At 37.7% G+C, this 17957-nt stretch overlaps 1 protein-coding gene across 3 annotated transcripts in view; it reads right to left on the bottom strand.

Annotated features, from left to right (window-relative positions):
- The window catches only part of sdk2a (sidekick cell adhesion molecule 2a), a 191424-nt gene that overhangs the window by 102842 nt on the left and 70625 nt on the right, over window positions 1-17957 (bottom strand). The gene's annotated exons all lie outside the window — the stretch shown is intronic.

Raw genomic sequence — 17957 nt, 5'->3', positions numbered from 1 at the left:
TCCCTGTCGAGCCGTAGCTGGAGTGTGGCGTCCGTAAACGTCTCATCAGTACCTCCTGACCCTAGAGCCATGTATCAGCGCATGGTGGGCCTCCCAGGACTGTTCTCACAACTGCTTGAATAGCTAGAGTGATACTGTTTAAAAGGAGGCAGAAAAAAACCCTAAAACAAACAAAAAGCCTGCCGTTATTTGAATGCCGCTGTTCCGTCAGCTTAATTAAGATGACTCTGCAGTGAATCTCATTCTGACTCTCAATTACAGGATATTTTTGCTGTGTTAGCTGAGGGCTGTTGCTCCAAAACAAAAGAGTGGAGCGACTGGCTGCATTTGGGAGTGCTAATTATTTCAAGGGTGGACGCGCAAATTTAGATGGCGGTGGCCTTGCCAAGAACAGATGACCACAAGTAACAACAGCAGTCAGCAGAACTGAGTGGACACACTGTGGTTAGCGTGGCACCGAGACAGAGAAACTTCCTGGAATTCGGGTGCTGGAGCGAGACTGACCACGCCTTTAAAAATAGACAAACTATGCAAGCGGTTTCTTGTGGATGTGGGAAAGGGCGGGGCATGAAGTGGAAAGCAGATGTGGATTAGCACATTGAGCACGTTATAAAAACTATACAACAGAGCTGCCTTTATCACAGGCTTATATTAGAGTGCTGAAAATCTCTCCTGCTCTTTACAGCCAGGGATATAAAAAGAAACCCAGATGACCAATACTTCACACTTTTAAGGGAATTTAAGCCGCCTTTTAGTGCGAACATCTTATAATGCCACTAATGGAAGACATAACAAAACGAGGGTCCGCTCCTACACTTCTACCTTTAATTATCAGTAATAAGGACACCATTGCCAGTGAGTTCCCTTTAGAAATCTGCTTATTTGATGCCTTTTCCAGCTGTTCATAAGGTGAATACAGAAAGCACACAGCAACACTCCTGCCATTCTGATAAAGCTCTCACCTGCCGACAATACCGGCCCTGACAAATCAATAGCCATTCAAATGGTCTCGCCTTGTCCTGAAAAACACAACATTCATTGCTTCTGGGCAATAGTTGGTTACTCCAATTTTGTTCTTCCAGGCTCTGGCAGCTGGGTTTTGTTGTGTTGTTTTTGCATGTCTCAGTTTAGGAGAAGGAGTTACTCGTTTATATATATATATATATCCACCTTCTTTCCTCAGCTACAGACAAAGTAAGAATAAGTACCTTGCTCCTTTCTTTGACCAATCCAATTTAATAAGCGTATTGGAAGCACTGGCTGAAAAGCTGCAACATAAGCTTGAACTTGTGTTGTAATATCAAGTTTAACATTTTTTTTTGACACCATCTTATAAATATTCAGGAGCACTTACAAGAGAGGGGGGGGAGCGGAAGAAAAGAAATTACCGGCACAGCACTTTTGCTACATTGTTGCATTGTGTGCGAGGTTATTGTTGAACTTACATAACTTTAAAAAAGAAAACTTTTTAGCTTCTTTTTGCACAATTGACATTTCATTCGTCTTTTTTGGTCTAAGAATAAATGCTTTTACTGCTGCAAGGTAAAAAAAAAAAAAAAAGCTGTACATGGAGACAATAAAAAACACTTACACACAACTATTGTACCAGGCTGCTGTTTAAAACTTGGGTCTGATTGGACTGAAGGGGTTGATCAGTTTTCTGTAATAGCAGCTCTAACAATAGTGCTGGCTCCAAGGTATGTATGTATGTATTACACCACCTGTAATAATATTTTAATCTTGCTGTAGTACACTTAAAAAAGGAAGTTGGCTACCTGTTACATGTACTAAAATGTTATATGTGTTTTGTACATAATAATTTCATGTTTCCAAGATGAACATGAATAAACTATGTTGTATTTGCATGAAATTCAACAACTTAACATGTTAGTTAACATTAGATTCAATCATGTTGAGATAAACCAAGTAGATCTTGTCACTATGAAATATCAGAGCAAACATCGCGAGAAGAGAACACAGTGTGTTGAGAAGACAAACGTTTGGCGGGCGTGTGGAAAAGGTAAGCAAGAATTAATTCCTATCTTTCTAAATAGAAACGAAATACTGAAGATAAATGTCACCTGCTGTTTAGCGATGTTTAGTCACGCTATTTTGGTTTAATCTATTTCTTGTATTTTTAATCACACTTAAAATACCGACGGTTATATGCGCGTGATTAATCTGTGGTTCGGTTCTCGTTTTCCTCTGTTCTCATGAGTTGTGAAGCGTTAGGAACAAAGTATAAATATTTTTAATTTGCTAAATTAAGTATTATGAATTTTAATTGAATCTATCTCTGTATTTTTTCACAGCAGTTTGTGACTGAAAAGTGTCCTGTCTGCATCTGACTTCAGGAGTTTCCTGACCAACTGTATCTAACGGTCGTATTTTAAGTCATAACGTACAGTTATAAAGTACAAAACATTTCTGTTGGTGTTTAATTATTTCTATAATTAATACTTATTTGGGGTGTTTTATGTTTTGTGCATCTTTTCAAATTGATACCTCATTTGTAAGTTGCTGCTGGTGTAAAACAGGGTTTTTATTAAATATAAAATAAAAATCTCAGTTTTATCCCGTTTGTCCTTTGCTTCCTTCCTTCACAGAATTCTGTTGACCGGGGCTGAAAATTTAAACTTACTTGAGTTGGATCAACTTAATTTACAACTGAAAAATGTTTGTACCAACACTATTAATTTATGATAACAGTATTAAATTATGTTGGACGCAGCTGTAGTAAATAAGTTAAATGAACCTAATAAAATTAATTTGACTGATTAATTTTTTTAAATTAAAATTACATTAAATATTTGAATAATGTAAGCACTAAGAAATTGTTAGACTTTCCTATTGATAATGGAGTATCATAGACATAATTCAATTACATTTCAATTGCACGATCAATTGCTATTAAAGTAAATAATAAAGATTCTATTAACTCAACATGATTCTTTTACAAAAGTTTAACATGAATTAAATATTTTGGTTTAGCAGGCAAAAATTGTGTTATTTTGATCATGGGGGACCGATGTACACATTAAAATCAAGTAAAATCAAAGGATTATTTTTTTTCTGTGCAACAACCCACACAGCCCATGTCAAACGATTATACAGTAATTGTCGATATGATGTCATTTTTTTTCATTTTTTTTTTTTAAAGCTTTATGTTTAACTTTTACACCAATGGAAAAGATTCAGTCTGGGTATCTTTGTCTTTTTCCAGTTTCTGGAACTAGAGCAATAACTACGGCCTTGTCCACACGTACACACTTGTATTTCGACACATTTTCAGGCTTTTGGCTACATGCAAACTCCATTTTAGGTCACTGAAATCCTGACCTTTTGGAAAACAACTTCCAGGGTGAAAACTCAGTTTTCAGAGTTGACATGTCGACGGGAAAAACAGTGCTTTTGGCTTGTGAGAACGTGTGCTGCATGCACCCTATCTCCTGTGTTTGCCGTTGGAGGATGACATACTCAGCGAGAACTTTTTTCAGGCTTCTGATTGGCCAACATGGTTTTAGGGTTACAGTTTTATTACCACCAGTTGGTTTGGTTTGGAATCGAGTTTTATAAAAATGCCTGTGTACATGAGGACAAGGCCTATGTATAGCTGTTATAACATAATAATGTGCCGTTCTTTATGTAGTAAGTCATAACCGTTGAGTGAATACTGTGGTATACATTAGAAAACAGAAAACACTTTTGGATGTGCTGTTATTGAAAAATAATGAAGGTATAATTATTATTCATGATCGTTATTTTCCTATAACAACACACCTTGTCATGTTTATGGCTAATTTGGCACATGGGCTTATGCAGAATAATATGTAATGACTTTTTAATCTACCAACTGTTAGATACAGTGGTTAAAAATATTGGAATATTCAATGTTTTAATGACGTTCTAAAATAATGACAATCAAGATAAAAATAACTATGCGTTATTTTATGTGGTAAAATTGCTCTACAACAATCAATATTCAGTATGAAGTCCCTTATTCTTTAAAACCTGCTGGATCTGGCTGTGCATAGAGTCAAAAAAGACGTCTGGAGTACTCTGGTGCCGCTTGCTCGAACCATGCCTGCTTGATTGCTTCTTGAATATCATGTACAGAAATTCGCCACAGAAGTGCGCACTTCACTTGGGAATTCCCCAGTTTTAGCCATTTTTGTGAACCCGGCTTCAGAAAGTAAAAATCCTGCCATATATTTGTTCCATCCATTAACCAACGGAACTGATTCTAATTATCACAACTCTTCAGCCAGATAGCCTCGAACTAATCAGTGACATCACCTGCTTTGTGCACAGGGAGAAATATAATACATGGCATACTATAGTTTATCCTAGTACTTTGCCCACCATGAAGCTAGAGTTACAGTAGTGCGTGCAAGTAGCTAATGTCTATCAATTTTTTTTTTTTTTTTTTAATAAATGAAAGTTGCTAGAACAGTAATAAAGTCACTGTGCTGGTAACGAGGGGGCTTATGCTCCTGGCACCAGTGTGCAGCCTGAGTGATTTGGGATTAACGGCACTCGCCGCTCTACGCTAAGACACCGTTTGCGATTTGCATCATAAAACGTCTGTTAGTCCTCCACTTTTAGAAACGATTATCGGTAAACGGCCAGCCGACAGAATGACAGATGGAGGTTGGCAGGGTCTGCAGTTTTCAGGCTTTTATTTTCAATATGTGAGACCCACTTTCAGATCCGGATAAACCCACATCATGGGGCGTTTTACAATTATTTTTTTTTATTATTGCTGTTATAATCCCCAGCATAATCTCTACGATCTACAGAATTCAGCGAGATGAAGTGCCACAGAGTATCAGAAAACAAAACATATTTACTTGAAACGCATCGCCAAATGGAGAAAGTGATTAAAATCACATCTTCGAAACAACAACTTTATATGTAATGCATAAATACTCCTTATTTAACCTGACTTTATTGGGAGAATAACTAATTAATAGCTAATTAATAACTAATAAATAAATAAATAATTTTAATCCGAAGAAGTGTCTGGGAAATCTTTTCACTTATGTAAGTGGGTGTGTATTAGTAGGGCATTAGAAAGCTAAACATTTGTTCTCCTTACCAGACAATGGAAGTGGGCTTTAGGAGATTTCACTATCTGGTTCATGTAAGGTCACCTAGAAGGAACACCTGTACTATTAAAGTACTGTATGTGCACTTATGCAGGAAATATGTATTAGATCTTTAACAGTAGTTCATAATGCAGAGAGGGATAATCTAATAAAATGCATTAATGCTAACTACTGAAAATAATACTCACTTCCTGGGTAGGGAAATATTCTGCCTAGCCATATGCTCACGCTCTCTTGATGGCTGCGTCTGTATTTTCACCCAACAAGCTGTTAGCAGAGATTTATAATTGGTTTGCATTGGAAAGTTCTGCATTTGTCACCATTTGGTTTCAGATCAACAGCTTTTTCATGTCTCAATAATCTAGGAAATTTCCCTGCTGGTTAAATATTTGTTTTGAAAGTTTTCCATTTTAAATCTCTACAGGATCTCCATACTGTGGTCATGGAAAGCTATTAGGCCAGATATTATTATTTCACATTAGTAATTTTCTTAAAAACCAAGGGCAGCATTTAAACAGCACAAAATAGCTTCAAATACAAGAGTCTTAATTTTAACTTTAGATTAAGCAAAAAGTTTAAAGACAGGTCAGTTTTATATTTATATTATTTGAATAATATATATATTGACATTTAAATTATATAGAACTATACAGAAAAGTAAAAATTATGTTGCTTTTTACTCATAAATAGGTATAAATGACATCAGCTATGTTTCTAAAAAAATGGATGATGAGCATGTGTCATGCTGTTGCAAGCACACAGGCAAACATGTCCTTTAGGTGTGTGCGCATTTTAAGGCTTTTTTTTGCTCTCCCTGTGTTTTGAGACTGGTGTACATGCATATAATGGCTTTGAAAGTAATTAGCTTGAAAAGTTTGAAGAAAAAGACTAATTGGAACTAAGATGTACTAAAAATTTCAACCTAAACCAAGCCAACTTTAACTTTAAAAAGTTAATCCCAAATCTCAAATCAGTGAAGACTACAGGTTTTATTTTATTTCATTTATTTTAATACATGCTTCCCCTAATTAAATGAGCCAGTATGCAAGCATATTAGCTGGTGCTAATAACACACACACACAAAAACACACACACACACACACACACACACACATTTATGCTACAAATAGCTATGTGATTTTCACAGCACCTCTAGTTAATAGTGCCCGTGCTTCAGACTCGCCCCTTTTTGACTCACACAAGCAGTCGTTGCTTTGCAAAGACAAATTGGGCGAGTTTTAAAACAACAAATCAGATAAGTGCATATGAACCAGTGAACTTGTTTCCCACGCACAGGTTTAGGGAAAAAAAAAAAAAGTTCTGGGCCAGTTTTAGGTCTTTTTATGCATTTTTGAATTGTACTTTGGGATGGAGATTTTTGCATGATTTATGAGACCTGACAACCCTGTGGATCAGTGAACATAAGCCTCCAAGCCAATATTTAATGTGGCAAGTTATTTTTGTTACATTTCGATGCACAGCTTTTGTTTAATTTTACGCCACTTGGAGTCTGGCGGCATCACACAATCAATGTGTCGATATTAGCGTTTAATTACTGCACTTTCATAATGTGCGTTTTAATCAATTAGCAGTTGCTTTGCAATCTGATTATTGTGTATTTGTTATACCTTTTTTAAAGATATAAAGCTGATTTAAGAAAATCAGTATGCTGCTCTAGTATCGACTATCTATATATGAGGGCTGTACCAAAAGTAACGTAAAAGTAGGCAAAATGTTTCTTTTAACTAACATACTGTAGGCCGTTCGAATGCACATGTTGGTAGTAACATTTCCTGTATACAAAGATACATCAATCACTATAGTCTCCATCACAATCGATAAATTTGCATTATCGTTGAGCTCAACTCTCAAATCCTTTTTGACAATCCCCTTTGTCGCAGTTGAGTGTCTCCCACTGTGTTACAGAATGTTTACGGAGATCACGCCTTCAACAAGAGCAATGTGCACAGATGGATGAAGTATTTGAAAGAAGGGGGAAACCAGTGTTAGAGGACAAACCACGCAGTGGGAGACCATCAACTGCGACAAAATGGACCCTCAAGGATAGGATTTGAGCGTTTAACAATGACGCAAATGCATCGCTTGTGATAGAGATTATGTTGAGTAGTACCTTTGTATGGAGGGATGAGTCTGTTCACCAACATGCAATTTGAAGGACCAATATCAGTTAATAAAACCATTATGTCCACTATTGCATTATTTGGAGCACAGCCCTCGTATTATTTTTACCTACTAATATTCGGAGCGCTTCCACACTACAGATTCCATTCTGGGCCCAAGCACACTTGACCTCAAGACTGGGATGTTTGAGTAATGTGAAAAGGTGATCCTGAGCACTGTGTGGTATACTTGAGAACAGCTTGAATCGATGTGAAAGCTGATTGTACCTGAACGTGGAAGTGGACTGCTGTTTAGAACACGACATCATTAACGCTGTCTGTGTCCTCCAAAATCCGTCTGAGTGCAGCATGTGGCAATTTCATCCTCTGAACTACAAAGCCACAAACAGCATGTGCACTATTAAGTAGTTGTGGTGTGAAACTCACATAGCTCTCCGTAGCTTAAATTTATTCCTGAATCCCGGGTTCCTCCACATTACAAATATAAGCTAACTGATAAAGTAGGAAGGCATGGGAGAGGGTTACTCCTTACGTTTTCTTCATATTACACAGGCCTAGTGATGGGTCGTTCATGAACGATTCGTTCTTTTTGAACGAGTCTTTCACGTCACAAGTAGTCTCCGAGTGTTTTGTTCCATTTCTACTGGGTGCGCATGAGCAAAGCATTGCAATACCTCCGTAGGTTATGCTGTATAATTACCTGCTATGAGAGTCACATCATAAAAAAGCGAACGATTCTCGAATATCTCCTTGCGAGATTCAAAGAACCGAGTCACTAAAATGATTTAAACTGCCCATCACTACACCACACAGGCCTAGAGTGAAAGTTGGCTTCCTTGTACTTTTCTTTTTGTTTACCGGTGGCTTACAAACTATCTAAGTGCACACTGCCACCTGCTGTTCTGGAGAGTGTAAAAGTAATTGCAAGTATTCTCGGGTACGAAACTATTTAACAAATGTAAAAGTTGGCTACTTGAAGTAAGCGGACGTCACAATTAATCATGAATCAATCACGCCTTGTGTGAAAGCAGCCTAAATCCACCACACATCCTTCATATATAAAAAAAAAACTAAATAGACCTGACATGCAACTTGCTTGTCCTGGCTGCTTGAGCTAAGGAGTTGTCCTCACCTGAGAAGGGCTCATATGGACTTTTACCTCATAAAACCCAACACATGAAGTCTCTGTGGTATGCTAACAACATTTCGCACTTTTCAGCTGTCTGAGATCTACATAATTTATCAGAGGATCTTCAACCTTTACTGTTAAATAGAGTTTTTTTCTAAATAGATACCTTTTAATGTCCTCATACATGAATAAAACCAAAAGGTCAGAAATGGACTGCAGCATTAAAAGCTTTATTAGTGTATCGCACTTTCATATGAACATAGTAAAAACGCAGGACATCTGTGTCAGAATGTGCAACCTAGTGTTTGTCTCTTGACACCTGCAACCTGCCACATGTCACTTCCTTTTTTTTCCCTTTTTTTTTTTTTTCAAAAGCACATCATTTACAGCCTCTCCTGGGATTGACAGAACTACCTCATCACTGTCACCAGCTCTGTCTCCTCTGGCTCTGAGTGCACTTTCTCAATTGTCTTCCAGGATGAAACACTTCCAGGTTCCAAGACCTCGCTCTTTGTTCCATAAGAACATCCTAACACTTTCTCTCGTTTGAGACAGACAATTAAAGGATGACCCGTCTTGTATAAAAATGACTAATCCTCAGAACTAAATGTCTCTCACTATTTCTTTCTCTTTTAGCCTTTATTGTAATTACTCTAGAGGTTCTTTCCTCACTCTAACGCTAGCACCGGGGACATTTTATAATGGAAAACTATCCAACACATACATGCACTGGATTTTATTTCTTGCAAACTACAACACTCATGAGAAAAGGTACTGAAGTCTTCACCTTCTTGTCACTGGGGTCGTGCCATCACTAGTACTTTCTAGTCTGTGTATTTATCCACTGAAGCAGCATGAACTGTGTGTGTAAGTGGTTATTGTATATATATATATATATATATATATATATATATATATATATATATATATATATATATACACACACGCACACAATAACCACTTAAACTTTTATACAATTTTCGGGAAAAAGGCACACTATTTTCCTTAGGTTTAGGTTTACAATGTTACTAAGGACAAAACTAAAATAATAATAAAAAAAGGCTTCATCTGTCTGGCACAAGGCTTGAAGTAATTGATGCTAGAATTTATGACCAAGAATTCCTGATTAATTACTCTTTTGAGAGAGAGCGAGAGAGCGAGAGAGAGAGAGAGAGAGAGAGAGAGAGAGATTGTATTAGTGCTCAAAAAACCCGAACATTAGCAGTGCAGTTAGGACAGTATTGTTTTAGAATTTTCATTGGTTTTGAAAGGAAATGAAATGTGTATTTCACCTATTTCTCATTTAAAAAATCCCACATGCTGACCAACAATTATCGACCATCAACGCAAATGATAAAGTTATCTCATCAAACGTACATTTAGCTTTTACTTTTGCACTAATAAACACCTAATATACACAATCCACACAAAATATAATTTTACTAGGAAAAAAAAAATAAAAAAATTAAATAAAGAGAAAAGATAAATAAGTAAACAGAATGTGATTTTCTATTGCACACCAGTTGTGTGTGATATGGTAGCTCAGTCATTAATATGTTTGACTACTGATTGGAGGGTCACCGGTTTAAACCCCAGCACCACTCAGCTCTCACAGTTGGGCCTTTTATCTGCAGAGTACACCACCGATCCCAGAAGGTTCAAGGTAAGAAAGGAAGCACATGAAATGATGGACCCATCATCCATAGTGCTCACTGTACAAGCACTTAGGACATATTTTGGGATGACACAGGCAAAAAAATGTGAAAGAGTGGTTCTGGGAGCATGAGGAATCATTTTTCACCCATGAATTGGCCACCACGGGAAGTCTGTTGCGATGTCCTGTAAGACTGCTGGGCTGGTTTGACTCTTCCATCATCAATACAAAATCTTTAGGCCAAAAAATAATGCAATTCTATAGGTATACGCAGACATAAATGTTGCATAATTATATGGAAAATGTGTGCATGTATACAGCATATGCTGTATATTAATAGTTAGTTAGTTACAGGGTTTTCATGCACAATATGGTGATGAGACTGTTATCCGCAGTAAAACATCTGAATGGGGCAAATAAAAAAGGCCATACTTGAAGAAGAAGAAGAAGGCCATCCTTTTTCGAGTGGAACACCCGATCCTTAAAAATTGACGGATAACTTGTCACCAACTTGCTGAAGATACCCACCTGGGAGTTATTGCCATTTTCACGAGTTTGGGCCATTAAAGGAGTTCTTGGGAGGCCAGCGTTTCAGACTTGAAGCAGGCAGTCTAATCATGGCTCCGGTGTACTGAGAAAACTTTGTACCTTGATGGTATCCAAGCTCTAATGAAATGCAGGGATAAGTGTATTAGTGCAACAGGGGATTATATAGAGAAATAAAGCTAGTTTATACTCTCATAACTGTGTTTTGTTATTCCCTGGTTGCTTTAGACCAATTTGCCCCAACTTACATTTATCTCATTATACACATTATACATATGCATACTGTACTGTCATCGATGTACACTGTAACCTCACCTAAGGAAAGGTACACTGTAACCCTTAACCTCACCTAAGGAAAGGAATATCACAGTAAAATGTTATGCCTCTGCGGCTTTAAATCACAAATGGATTCCCGGACGCCTTTTTGTACCAGAACAAATTTCCCCATAAGAAAAAATAATGGAAGGATTAGTTTCACAACCCACAAATATTTACTGTATATAAAAACGATTGATAGAAAATATTAAGTAAAACTAAAACTAATTAACCTGCTCTTTACCTTTGAAAAGAATCACCCCTGACAGGAGAGGAGAAGGAGGAGAAGGGCTATTGTATAGGACGACTTTCACACACATGCACAAATGCACAATTCCACACACTAATGGATGTTGATTTTACTTAGACCGCAAAGTAAGTTTGCAAAGGGGCGCCATTCTGTCAAAGTTCTCCACTTTCTTGGAATGTGAACTGTTTTGTTGATTGTTTTTAGAATTATTTTTCACCAGAACAGCTGTACAGGAGAGTCATTTTCTATCATCGTGCTCCCAGACTGATTCATAAAAACCGGTGAGGCTGACTCACTTCTCCCACACTCCCCACACACAAATACCATATACTGGACTTTAAACATTTTATACATTCACTTACACTTCATTTACGAATGTTAAATGCGAACTGCAGTCTGTTTGTATCTGGGAAAATTAGTAGTTTGAATGCTTGTAAGTCGGGGATCACCTGTTCTCATACATTTGGGGCCATTTCACCTTCCAGTATCATTTTGGGAGGTGGGAGGAAATAAACAAGAAATAAAACTCACCCTTCAGTCGTAGGGAGACCATGAAAAACTCACGATCAGTAACAGGATTAAATGGATGAAAGCAATGTCTGTATTTGTATAAATGTATTATATATAAAAATAGTTACTAATATTATTAATAATTCCCTTTCAGAAAAAAAGCTAATAGTCAGGGTGCTTTATGCCTCCAAATTGCTCTGCCTTAATTTTAGCGAGCTTTATCCACTAACTGTAATTTCTATAAGTACTAATGATGTGGTAATATTATGTTATAATATATATATATATATATATAATCAGCATTTATACTTTTAATAATTGATCCTTAATTGTATTTAAGTCAAGTCAAGTCAAGTCAAATTTATTTATAGAGCACAGGTTTAACACAACCGTAGTTGATCCGAAGTGCTTTACAATAGAAATAAACAGCAAAAAAAATAAAACTAATATAAAGGGAATTAAAAAGAAAATTCACAAAACACAAATTTATTATGCAAAATACATGCACAACATCACCCAAACGCTAATGAGTAAAAATGTGTCTTTAAGCTTGATTTAAAGAACAATATATATATATATATATATATATATAAAAAAAAAAGAAGAAAATCACATTTTACCATGATATACTGGCCACATTCATGCAGTTGTCTAATCAGCCTATAACGTAGTGGCAGTGCAATGCAGAACAACAATGTACACAGGTCAAAAGATTAGGGTATTGCTCACATCAAATATCAGATCAAAGAAAACCAATGATCTTTGTGATTGCCTGTGGCAGGGATGTTGGTACCAGATGGCTTGGTTTATCTATGTCAGAAACTGCTGATCTCCTGGGATTTTCAAACAAAACAGACCTTGGAGTTTACACAGATTAGTGTGAAAAACAAAAAGATCACTGAGTGAGTGACAGTTTTGTGCATGGAAAAATATTCTTGATAAAAAAGATCAAAGTAAAACAGAAAGACTGGTTTGAGCTGCCAGAAACGATAGTTCCGGCTGCTTCTGTTGAGGTATCGCCACAGCGGATCATTCGATCCGCACAACTTGGCACAGGTTTCCTTCCTGACAGAATCCTCACATTTTTATCTGGGCTTGGGACCGGCACTGTGCCAGCGGCCGACATGAACTACAGCACAGAAGTGGTCTACTACATACAACAAACCACAAATACATATGACCCTTAACACAATACCTTTTTATTTATTTGATATTTTTATTACTTTCCGATAACTCTCGCCTCAATCTATCCATAAGTCAAAAGGAAGATAAAGTAAATGAAATTTATAACTTAAAACTTCTTGGCGTACAAAGATGTTACTGTTTGCTCAAACACATAGCTGTTAAAAAACAGAGCATTTTAGCTATTTGTTGCATTACTTTGTTTTAACAAATATATACAGGACTGAGGATTGAGCAATATAGAGTGACATCCTTTTTTTAGCACGACGTGCAGTATGATGAACTGAAATTTATTTTATTTTAACCAAACATGCAAACATGAAACTAAATGCAAAGAAATTGCACCGATTCATAAGATCATGTTTTTCGTTATTTTTCTGTAACCAAATAATAATAATAATAATAATAATAATATGTGCATTTTGTGAGTTCTACATTTTTGCGAAGCAATTCCCATATTTCGATAGCAGTAAAATTTACACGTTGGGGTTGAGGTCGGAACTCCAACCTTAGAAATCCTTAGTTTTTCCTGGTCCTTGCTTTGTGCATGGGGACACTGACACCTGCAGTATGCTGGAACATATTTGGGCCTCCTAATTTAAATTAAAGAGAAATCTTAATTGTTTCTGGACAATTGTACTTATGGTATTTCTTTATGCATATACCTTCAGCCATACAGTGAAACCTCGGATTGCGAGTAACGCGGTTTGCGAGTGTTCCGCAAGACAAGGAAAGATGTGTAATAAATTTTGACTTGGAAAATGAACAAGCTTTGGTTTATGAATACCGAGTATCATTTATCACGCGTGCGCTTTTTGTTTTGATGCCAAGTTTCACGTGAACACAACTGAGCCAATGGTTTTTCGTCGGAATTACGGAATTGTCCGGAATCGTCTCCCCTGCTGGGTCTTAGTGCACGTCTCTTACTGGTATAATCAACATCGGTGCACGCATGTACTGTTTACTAAAACACTTTAACTACGTGTGTGTGTGTAAAACATATTTTATTTTGTGTTTATTTTATGTGTGTACAGCACGCATGTACTGTTTATTTTCTCTCTCCCTCTCTGTATCAGCATGCACTTTGTCATTGGACACTATATCCCTTACCCCTATACACACACACACACACATACCTCCTCTCGCCTTTATGCACATACCCCTCCTCACCTCCTCCCCTCGCTTTTACACACACACACACACACACACACACACACTCTCTCTCTCTCTCTGCTTTACACAGAAACACTGCTCTGTTACAATTATTTTTAAAGGTAAAGTGCAGGTTCATTTGTTTTTAATTTTTACTTTACAGCAGTGATTCCGTTAGGGTGCACTCACGCAAGTGTCATTAATGATGTTCCTTGTTAATTTAATAAAATAAAATATTTTTGGTAATATGTGTGTGTGTGTGTGAAAAACTCAAATAAGAGAGTAGGAATGGTTACTGTGTAAGACGAGAAGAGGAGAGGGACTGATTCCTCCCCTCCTTATATTTTAGCCTCACACACAAACACACACACAGCCCTCTGCACGCATAAACGGAAACACTTATCTTTTGGGATTTATTTTTACTAGTTTTAAAGGTAAAGTGCAGGTTAATTTGTTTGAATTTTTCCTTTATATTTTGTATTAATTATTTTTATGTATTTATTTTTTGGGGCTGTGGAACAAATAATTTAAGTTTCCATTATTTCTTATGGAATAATTTACTTTGATTTATGAGTGTTTTAGAAAACTAGCCCACATCCGGAACGAATTATGCTTGTAATTCAAGGTTCCACTGTATAGTGTAAAATGGTTGAAATTTCCATGGCAGAGCTTAATTAATTAACTAAGGAAAAATTCCTAGTTCTAACCTTAAAAAGCCATGTCACTCATTTTAGTATGTACAGTGTGCCTTCTTATGTCAAACCTTGCTCTTGTCACATATTATGATTTAATATACATAATAGTAAATTAATAGAATTTGCCCACTTGTTGTCATCTTTAGATTATAAAATCTAACTTTTTATGAGTAGCAATTTATATTATAATTGAGAAAAGCAAGTACTAGACGCTAGGGTGGGACAAAGCAAAAGCTAAAAAAGATGAATCATAGACAATATGATGGATTACAATGAAAGGTTTTTCATTTTAGTTGTATTGTATCTGTAGTAAAAAGAAATGTCTTGGTATTATGCTGTTCATAAAGATTAGATATTTAAATAGAAAATGCAACGTAAGGCCTAGATGTCTCTGATTTCTTATTTATGCTGAAATGTCCACTGCACTGACCCGATTTCATAAACATTTATACATGAGCCTCGTTGAAATCTCATTTCTGATTGGTCACAGGCTGTAGATCAATTCCTGCAGCAGCATTAGAGCGGCGGCGGTGCCAGCAGCAAGGCAACTTACTGAGTAGTATTAATGTGCTCCTTGTTATGTTTTATTATTTCTGTGGTAGCAGCTCTTTCACAAGAGGACACTCCACATAATCTAAGACTAATTATAATTAAATAAAAAATGTGTTGTCATCGAATCATTGGTATGTGAAGCTTTCTTTAACATTTATGGACGGAGTCTCGGTAGTCAGTAAGTTTGCCTCCAAGGGAAAGATTTCAACACAGAGGATGTGGAAATGATGATGGGAGAGAGAGAGAGAAACAAAGAAAGAATAAGCAATAACGTGCTAACTTGCATTCCACAATATTAACTACAAATGGATTAACAGTGTGATATGTCCTTTTTAATGAATAAAAATGTTAATCGTTGCTAAATTCCTGTAGGATTAAACCACCCCCTTGTTCATTCCCTATAATGCTACACCCCGTTGTGGTTTATTACTCATATATTTTCATGGTTTATTATAATCACATTACAGCATTTCCTAACATTATAACTGAAACAGAAAGAAATAACCCTACACACCTTACTCACTATCCTAAAAGCATTTCTCCGATTTTTCATCACCTCGTCATTGATCCTTCTTCCTTCCCTGGCCAGACGTCATCTCCTTCTCTCCGTATACGCTTCAGTGCTTTTGATGGAGGGGTGAAGGATTTTATTCTCCGCAGCCACTGATTAAAAAGTCATGAATGCTCTTACGGCTATTGTCGAGGCCTACTTTCTCAAACCGCTGTGGATTGGATTGTCTGAAAATAGCTTTTGTTGTTCGGAGACAACAGGCCAGTGGATGAGGGAAGGGGGTGGTGGTGGTGGATGTGGCGGCGGCACGGCGGCAGGGCAGCGGTGTGTACAATCCCTTGTGCTCTTACTCAATCTCCCATGAGCAGGCCTTAATTGAAATATCCACAGCTAGTGGACTTTGGTAGAGCCGCTGCTAAGCACAGGGAGTTAGACATCATAGTCTTTAAACATTCAGCACCTCTCCTTGCCTCTCCTCTCCTCGCCTTTCTCTCTCACACACAGACACACACAGCACACAGACACACACACACACACACACACAGACACATACCAGGTGCCCACGGAGAGACAGACGATGCAACATCCATGCAAAGAAGAGGTGTGTAGGGTCACAACTGTGATGGCTTGACACAATTTGCACAAAAAACACACGCAGACGCAACATGCCCACACGCAAGGACAGGCGAAACATAGAGTGGACTATGGTAAAAAAACAAAACAAACAAAAAAAAAAAACAGCAACTCGTTTTCTTTTTCAGGCAAAGGGGATGAGACAGGGGTGTGAATGTTCTCTGTGAGTTCAGGGATAATAGGTAAAGAGAGACACTGTGGCAGTATGCAAAGCTTAATCACTGGCAAGACGTGGTAGGAATACAGAACGTCTTCGCCAAACGTATTGAGCTGTGGTCTTGAAATGTTTGTGCTCTCGCGGAGGACGACAAACTGACAGGTATCAAAACAACATCACTTGCTAATACTTACCATACACACGCTTTGATATATATATATATTTTAGCAATTTTATCTAAGCTACAAGACGATAGATGGTTCCTTCATGCTAATATGCCTGGGTAGGGGAAAACACAAGAATCTCAGCAGTACCTTTATATATCGAAAAGTTCGTAAAAAAAAAAAAGTGAAGCAGCGGAAAGAAAAGTAAACACTTCATGTGCCTAGAGCTGTTGGCTTTGCTTTTCTCACAACATGACAAAGCTCAAGGCCAAGATGAGACAAGGAAGAGGAAGAAGCCTCTTGAGCCTGATAGTGAGAGGGTACAAGACATTGTGTGTATGTGGTGTGTGTGTGTGTGAGGGGGAGAGAGGAAGAGAGCGGGAGAGAGCGCACCAATGTCACACCTGTCAGCAGACAGAATTTCTTTGGGCTATCTCTCAGGGTTGGTGGGTAGGATGCTGTTTTACAAGTCATATTCTCCACACGATGAGAACTGCTTTATGATGAGAGAAAACAGGAGAGTGCTGTCAACCCGAACCCAAAGCTGTCTTCCTGCGCCTGATGAGAACTGCGCAGCCTGCAGATTAAAAAAAAAAAAAATCTATATTTCATTCCACCAGTGGAGGTAATATTCAAACGGCAATGAGAAACATCGTCCCGAATATTTCAAAAGATTTTTCTAAGAACACGTTCACGCATGATGGGCGTCGTAAGCGTGAGTGGCGTGTGCGCAGTTGATCACTCTTCAGTCGGCACAGAGTTCAGCTTCTTCAGCTACTAGTACTCGGCGTATCGCCCTAACTGTCACTCGTGGTGAGGGTTTTTTTTTTTTTGCCTCTGGATGTGTTTTCTCCTCCAAGTCATTGCAGCTTTGTTCATAGCTTGCCGTTCAATCCCTTCTACTCCCCTGACTCGGCTTTTACACCGGCGCTTTACAAAAGCCTCTTTTGTGAAAGCTATTCAAATCTGCAGTGTGCCCCCTAAATCAAGCAGGAGAGGAGATCAGAGAGTCTGCGTCGTCCTACAAGCTGTTGTAGCGCAGATCACATGCCACTAGTCATTTGTGCCGGCGCCACGAGGAGCGCAAGCCTGCTGTTCCGCTTCATCACCTAGAGTGACTATCTCGCTGTCTGGCGTGCTGCAAATAAATCAGATTGCACCTAAATCCGCAGATCTTTTTCTCTGACGCGGCATTCCTTTCAACCCGGGATTTGTATAACCGTTGCTGAATATTACTCCAGTCAGGTGGCAGGGGCAA

Source organism: Clarias gariepinus, chromosome 16, assembly GCF_024256425.1.
Source record: "Clarias gariepinus isolate MV-2021 ecotype Netherlands chromosome 16, CGAR_prim_01v2, whole genome shotgun sequence".
Classification (NCBI taxonomy): domain Eukaryota; kingdom Metazoa; phylum Chordata; class Actinopteri; order Siluriformes; family Clariidae; genus Clarias; species Clarias gariepinus.
Note: the sequence above shows the minus strand (reverse complement) of the source record. Positions and strands in the feature narration are given on the sequence as shown.